Here is a 6,545-nt window from a genome sequence, read left to right on the forward strand (position 1 = left end):
ACCAATCAAACAATCAAAGGGAAATAAACTTATCTTCCGAAGTGGAGGAAGAAGAAGAAGACATGACTACTAGGGTTTCATAAGGAGTCTTCTACACTCAAGCAGCCGAGAGTCCTTGCTATCAAATAGGGTTTTAGCACGAAAGAAGGATCATTACTGTGAGTGCAGAGACCTCCCTATATATATCCATACTCCCTTGATATCAGGCCTATTAACTGATACCTTAGATATTCCAAACTGATTAGGGTTTCGGTATAGTCCTCATAGGTATTGAACTCTTGTCAAGTCTTGATAAGGTTACTTGAATATATTTGCATGTTATTAGGACTCTTAATCTTAGCCAAGTAGGATCAGAATTTCCTCAACATGATAACTCATACACTGAGCTATCAGTTTGTCGAGAACAAGAACACATTCTTCTTGACACTCACATCTTACAATAGAGAGAGGTGTTATTGAGGCAGGAAGGAGAAAAAGATGAATAAAGCGGTTGGGTGCGTTGTTTGCAAAAATAAGAGGGGAGAATTTGTCTGGACTGCCCACAAATTTACCAGATACTTTCTTTTTTTTTAATAAAATTATTATTTTTATTGTTTTATAATAAAAAATAATAATATTTTAATAAAATTGACTAGGCTATTCTTTGTTAAGGGTGGAGATGCATTTGGTCTATTACTATTCATTGGGGTCTATCACTGTTCATTAAGTGAAAAAATACGCTGGGTGCTAGCGCATTTGTGTTAGGGGTGGGGTGCTAGCGCATTTGTGTTAGGGGTGGAACTGCTCTTACACAGAGCATCCCGTTAGCGTAAAGATGGAAAAACTCACACAGAGAGATGAGAAAGGCTCAGAGACAGAGAGAGCACAGATTTTCCCTCCAGAAAATCGCCCAAGAGAAAAGAGAACTAGGGTTTCATATTGAAGGCAAAAATCCCTAAATTCCCTCCATCATGTCCCAACCAGTTGTAGATCTCTCTCAATTCGACATCTCCAAAGAGGTAAGAACGCACTCACACACTCTCACTCTCAGTTTTCGCATCAATTCCGCAAATTTCAGAATTTTCGTTTTGGGTTTCTTGTTTTTTTTTCTCAGGAAAAGGACAAGCTTGTTGCAGAAGTAATTCGATACGTGCTGTTCAAGACGCACCACAGCTCGGGGTGTCCGATAAAGAGGGAGGAGCTTACCCAGCTGCCACCAAGAACTATCGCCAGCGTAACCTTCCTACGTTCATCATTAATGAGGCTATACAGAAGCTCTCCGCCATTTTCGGGTACGAAATGCTGGAGCTTCAGAGGTCTCGTCCTTCTTCCGCTAATCAGGGACGCCTTTCTCAACAGAGTAATATTCTTTACTTTGGAAATTTTGATATTGAGTTGCTAATTAAGCTCAAGGTTGTAAATTTGTTTGAATTGTAGTTTTGTTGCGATTTGTTTTGGTCTGAGTATGGTAGGATCCATGTGATAACCATATGAGCTGGAATTGGCCAAACCATATATAATGGAGATTGAGATTCCTAAGTTGCAGGAAATGTAGTGTTTTTTCTTTTCAATTAAAGGTTATATGTTCACTTTTGGAAAATGTTCAATTGTGATTTTGCATAGTGCATATCATTCATTAGAAATTTTGAGGATTTGGGTTTTGACAGTAGTTTATGAACACATTATTCAGGTGCTGTGGAGGCAAAATCCTATATCATCACGAGTAAGCTTCCTTCTGATGTGTATAAGAAGTATGTCTTGAATGACAATGATAGTACGGTTCCTCTCAATGGTTTCACTTTTGTCCTACTGAGTCTTGTACATATATCCGGCAGTAAAATGACTGAAGGTATGGCTGCCTTTTGGTTTTATTTATAATTTTATGTCTACAAGCTAATCATTGTGAAAGGGAAGATGCCAGGATAGCTGGCAGAACAATTTGGGTAGGAAATAGCTTATATGTAACCCAAATTCATTGATGAATACTTTTATACACATTCGGTGATCTGCTTGCTTAATGGGCTCTTCCACATCTGGTATAATGAGATTGTGTTGCAAAGTGTATAGATCAGACATCATCACATATTGTCTTAAAAATAGCCAAAAACCAATGCAGGCAAGCATTTATTTTCTGTTACCTTGTGTCGTGTTGTGAGAGAACCAACTCTTGCTGTCCTGCTGGAACTGCAGCGGATCTTTGGAGTAATTTGAGACGAATGGGATTGGACGAAAACAATGAAAACCATCCAGTTCTAGGAAACATAAAGCAAGCACTGGACACACTTGTCCAGCAAAGGTTTGGCTTGTTATGGATTGTTTATTTGCAGTTCTTTTGTATCGTCATGATTGTATGTTATTGACCATCCGTAGGTATCTATCTCAAGTATTGTTCTTTGTTTCAGATATTTGCAGAAAGACAAAGTAAGTGGACCTGAAGGCAATACTTTGTTTTATGAGCTTGGGGAGAGAGCTTTAGATGCACCATTTAGTGAGAGCACTAAAGCACACATATCAGAGGTATGATTTAGAGATTAATCACGTAATGATAATATAATTTATTCATGATTAGGTATTTTGAAGAGCTATAAGTTCGTCCTGTTTGGAGTGTGTATTATCCCCCCTCAACAACAAAATGAGTATCTTTGGAAAATTACTCATGTCAACTTGCATGGTTTTCAAATTCGTGAACACGTTTGCCCTCTATTTTGGCAATTCATAAGGTTGTTAGAGGTTCAAGTTTTTCGTGTCTCCACTATTTAATTGGAAGTAGCTCTACACAGAGAAACAAAACCTGAAAGTTTGTGCAAGGTAGTGCTGTAGACAGAATAACGCAATGAACAGTGTAGACAGTTAATGCAGATTGCAAAGAAAACAACACATTGAGCTCACATTTAAGGAAGGTAGAGGAAGGACACATTGGTTTTCTATCCAGATTAAAGATAGGCTTTACTAGAGTTGACAGCGTGCAGAGTTGCTGAGCCTGTGTTATAGAGGAGGAGGGAGGGGCCTTGCAGTTTAGAAGGGAGAGGAAAATTAGGAAGAAAGAGCGGGAATTGGGGAGTGGAGAAGGGAGAACTTGGATGGGGAGAGAGGGGCCCTGAACCATCCAAGTCCTTAGGTGGCTCCGCTGTTGGCACCCATTACTAAGGCAAATGAAGAGGAAAAACAGGTTAAGGCAGGAGTAAGAGAAAAGATGAACATGATAAATTTTTTGGCTTAGCTACTTAATTTCTAGCCAGTTACTAAGAACAGTAGCAAACCAAAAATTAAATGGAACTAGCGTAAATACGGATAGAGGTGAAGAGTCTAAGAATAGGTGTGAGCTGAAGAGTCTAAGAATAGGTATGAGCTATACAAGCAATTCTATTTAGGACAATGAGGAAATACTACTCTGTTTTTGGGAGTACAGAACAAGAAAAAAAGGAACTATAAGAGGTTGCAAGAAAATGGTAGAAACTACCACCATCAAACTAGTTGGATACTATAATTACTCCTAAAACCCTAGAGACAAAGAAGCATATGTAGCTGAAACATTCTCTAAATTCATCCATGTCCTGAAAGAAAATAGTAAAAGACTAAAACGATAAAAGCTAAAAGATATTAAAGACCATTGAAAGAATATTTTCCCGAGGGTGCTGCCACTCTACGATGCATGGACACGGACACGGACACGAGGATACGACACGATACGACACGGATATACGTCAAATTTCTAAAAACTAAGACACGATACGGCATGGATACGGCAATTTATATAATAAATATATATTTAAAACATATATTTTAAATAACAATGAAAAAATTAATTACTCAAAATTTAATTTATGGTGTTCAAACTCTCAAAAAATAAAGGATGGTAGTGGTGTAAATTCAGTGGGCTATGTAGTTTTGGGCTTTAGTCTCATTTAAACCCTTTAAAGAAATAAAAATAAAAGAAATTGTGGTGTCATTTTTTACTACAGAAAACAGCATGTCGACCTAGCAGTCATCTTCTTCGTGAAGCCTCCTCCACCAGATCGGGTCGTCTTCGTGCGACGCCTTCCTCCGTCAAATTGCGTCATCTTCTTCACGAGGCGTCCTTCCACCAGATTGCGTCATCTCCGTCATGAGGTTTTCTTCCACAAAATTGTGTCAAAGGCCTTGGTGCAGATATCTGTATCTAGACAGTCGGATACCCGTATCTAAACAGTCGGATACCCGTATCTAAACAGTCGGATACTCGTATCCATCTGTCAAATGTCGTATCTATTGATCCAGATACGTATCCAACGCGTATCCGACCGTATCAGAGGCGTATCGTGTTCATTTGTGTATCCGACACGCGATACGCGGGCGATGTGCCGTGTCTGTGATGCACCCTCGGGAAAATATTCTTTCAATGGTCTTTAATATCTTTTAGCTTTTATCGTTTTAGTCTTTTACTATTTTCTTTCAGGACATGGATGAATTTAGAGAATGTTTCAGCTACATATGCTTCTTTGTCTCTAGGGTTTTAGGAGTAATTATAGAAGTGGTAAAGTTGCAGGTGGAGATGAGCCAATCATCGAAGAGCCAACCGGAGGATTTCGTTTCTCGGATTATTGTAGGTTCAGTGTACGTTTGTACCGCATCTAGTGGGTGATGTCTCGCCTAGTGAGTGATGCGGCCCGCGTGTGAGATGGTTTTGATGTGGCCTCGCTTGTTAGCATGGTTTGATGTGGTCTCGCTTGTGTTGCAGAGACATTTTGTGTGTTCTGTTATAAGTCTGATCCATCTGCCGTCTTTGTGGCAGATCTGTACCAATTGTGCTTGTGCTAGTGTGTCGGCGTTTGTGGTAGCCAATTAGGGGATTGTCATTATTGCTTGTTTGTGCGAAGTGCCTCCAGATCAAATATATAGTCACTGCCCATGTGGCAAGCTTTGCAACTGTTATCGTTTAGTAATGGAAAATCGGTATTGTTTCTTGTAAAAAAAAGACTCAAAGTTTTCCCTGTTCAATCGAATTCTTTATGTCAAGTGAAATTCATTTGCTTGGGTTTTTGCAAAACTAACATCTTGATTATGCTATGTTATGTACTTGTATGAATCCATTCTTGTAGATTGTGAACAAAGAGATTGTCCCGGTGGATGTCGACGACTAGCGGCGGGCTGCCAACTTGGATCTGACTGTATCAAAGTTGTAGTTTAATGGTTCCATCTTGTTGCCATATGACTTTGTCTCTAGTTATAAACTTATAAGGAAGCTTATCATGTCAATAGATGTCTTCCAATTTTGGGTCTTGCACTGTAAAAGTAAAACCTAATTTGGGTTAATGTCAATTCCCAACTATTCGCTTTATTTATAAGAGTATGGCGGCACTCATCTTTTTTTTTTCTTTTTCCGTTGGTTGAGAAATGGGGCTAAAAGCAAGAGCCCAAACAAACCTACTCAATAATAAATCTAGACCGGAACATTCCAAGTCGATCCTCACGAATGAAACTAAAGACACTCATCCTTGAAGTTGAAGGCTTGCAACCTTCATCCCCGACTCATTAAACACACTTATTAGAGGTATAATTTTAGAAATCAATTACGTATGGTTTTACAATTTGTTCATGATTATTTTTTATAATTTCCTCGTGCTAACGTGCATGTTTTGTTAACCAGAAATGCTAATAATCTTCTCAACTTCTTATGACACATGTACTCTACTAGCACTCAAAACTAAAATTTTAAAATTTTAAAATTTCATTATTTTACTTCTTTTGTTACGTGGTATGAGTAAAAACAAGAATATCTAAATGAGAAGATAGTGACAGTGAGATTCAAAATGTTCTTAGATATTCATCGTTTTGGTTGTCTCCACTCAATCAAGGAGACACGAATAAAATATAATTATGTCTCTTTAGTAAACAAAGAGAGTCAAATAAGTCTTCAAACACAAATTTATTAAAAATTAAATAAATCAAGTCCAACTCACAATAATAATAAAAGAGGTCTTAAATTTATTTCCTAGCAAAAAGAAATAATAATAAAAGAAGTTTTTAAGTTTGAACCTCGCTTTAAAGCCAAATCTAATTCTACTAGATAAGCCAACAAAAAAGAACCATAATAAAATAACACCCTCACATTCTAAAGAAATTACTTAAAACATCTACGATCCAAGGTAGTCCTCTGTTTCCAAAAGCTCTCTGATTTCCACATGAGCGCGTGTTACTTGGTTGGCATAAAATTGTAGTACGAAGAGTTCTTCACCTTCATGTTGGCCCTTGCCTTCTCTTCTTCAGCTTTGGTTGGCATGAAATTGTAGTAGGGAGTGTTCTTATTAGCCATGAGAGTTTAAGAGTTCTTAATCCTTCTTTCCTTGTGGATGATCGAAGCTTTGATGGTTGAAACATTAAGGTTGTGTTTCTGATTTTATAATGATCTATACACGGTATGTAACAGGAAATTTTGACTATATTTTTTATTTATTCTACTACCTTGATAGGTTTTTCGAAGACATTTAAAGAGAAGTTTTCTGCAAGAAGATATTAAACTTTTCTTTACTTCTACATTTGGATAAAATCTAAAAATATGTGACCGTTTAGGGTAGTGGTGCGGGGTT

At 37.7% G+C, this 6,545-nt stretch overlaps 1 pseudogene; it reads left to right on the forward strand.

The window, feature by feature from the left end:
• The first annotated feature begins 799 nt into the window (after positions 1-799).
• LOC137748793 (uncharacterized) lies at positions 800-5,331 on the forward strand (annotated as a pseudogene).
• The last annotated feature ends 1,214 nt before the right edge of the window (positions 5,332-6,545 follow it).

Source organism: Pyrus communis, chromosome 1 (genome assembly GCF_963583255.1).
Source record: "Pyrus communis chromosome 1, drPyrComm1.1, whole genome shotgun sequence".
NCBI classification, from domain to species: Eukaryota; Viridiplantae; Streptophyta; class Magnoliopsida; order Rosales; family Rosaceae; genus Pyrus; species Pyrus communis.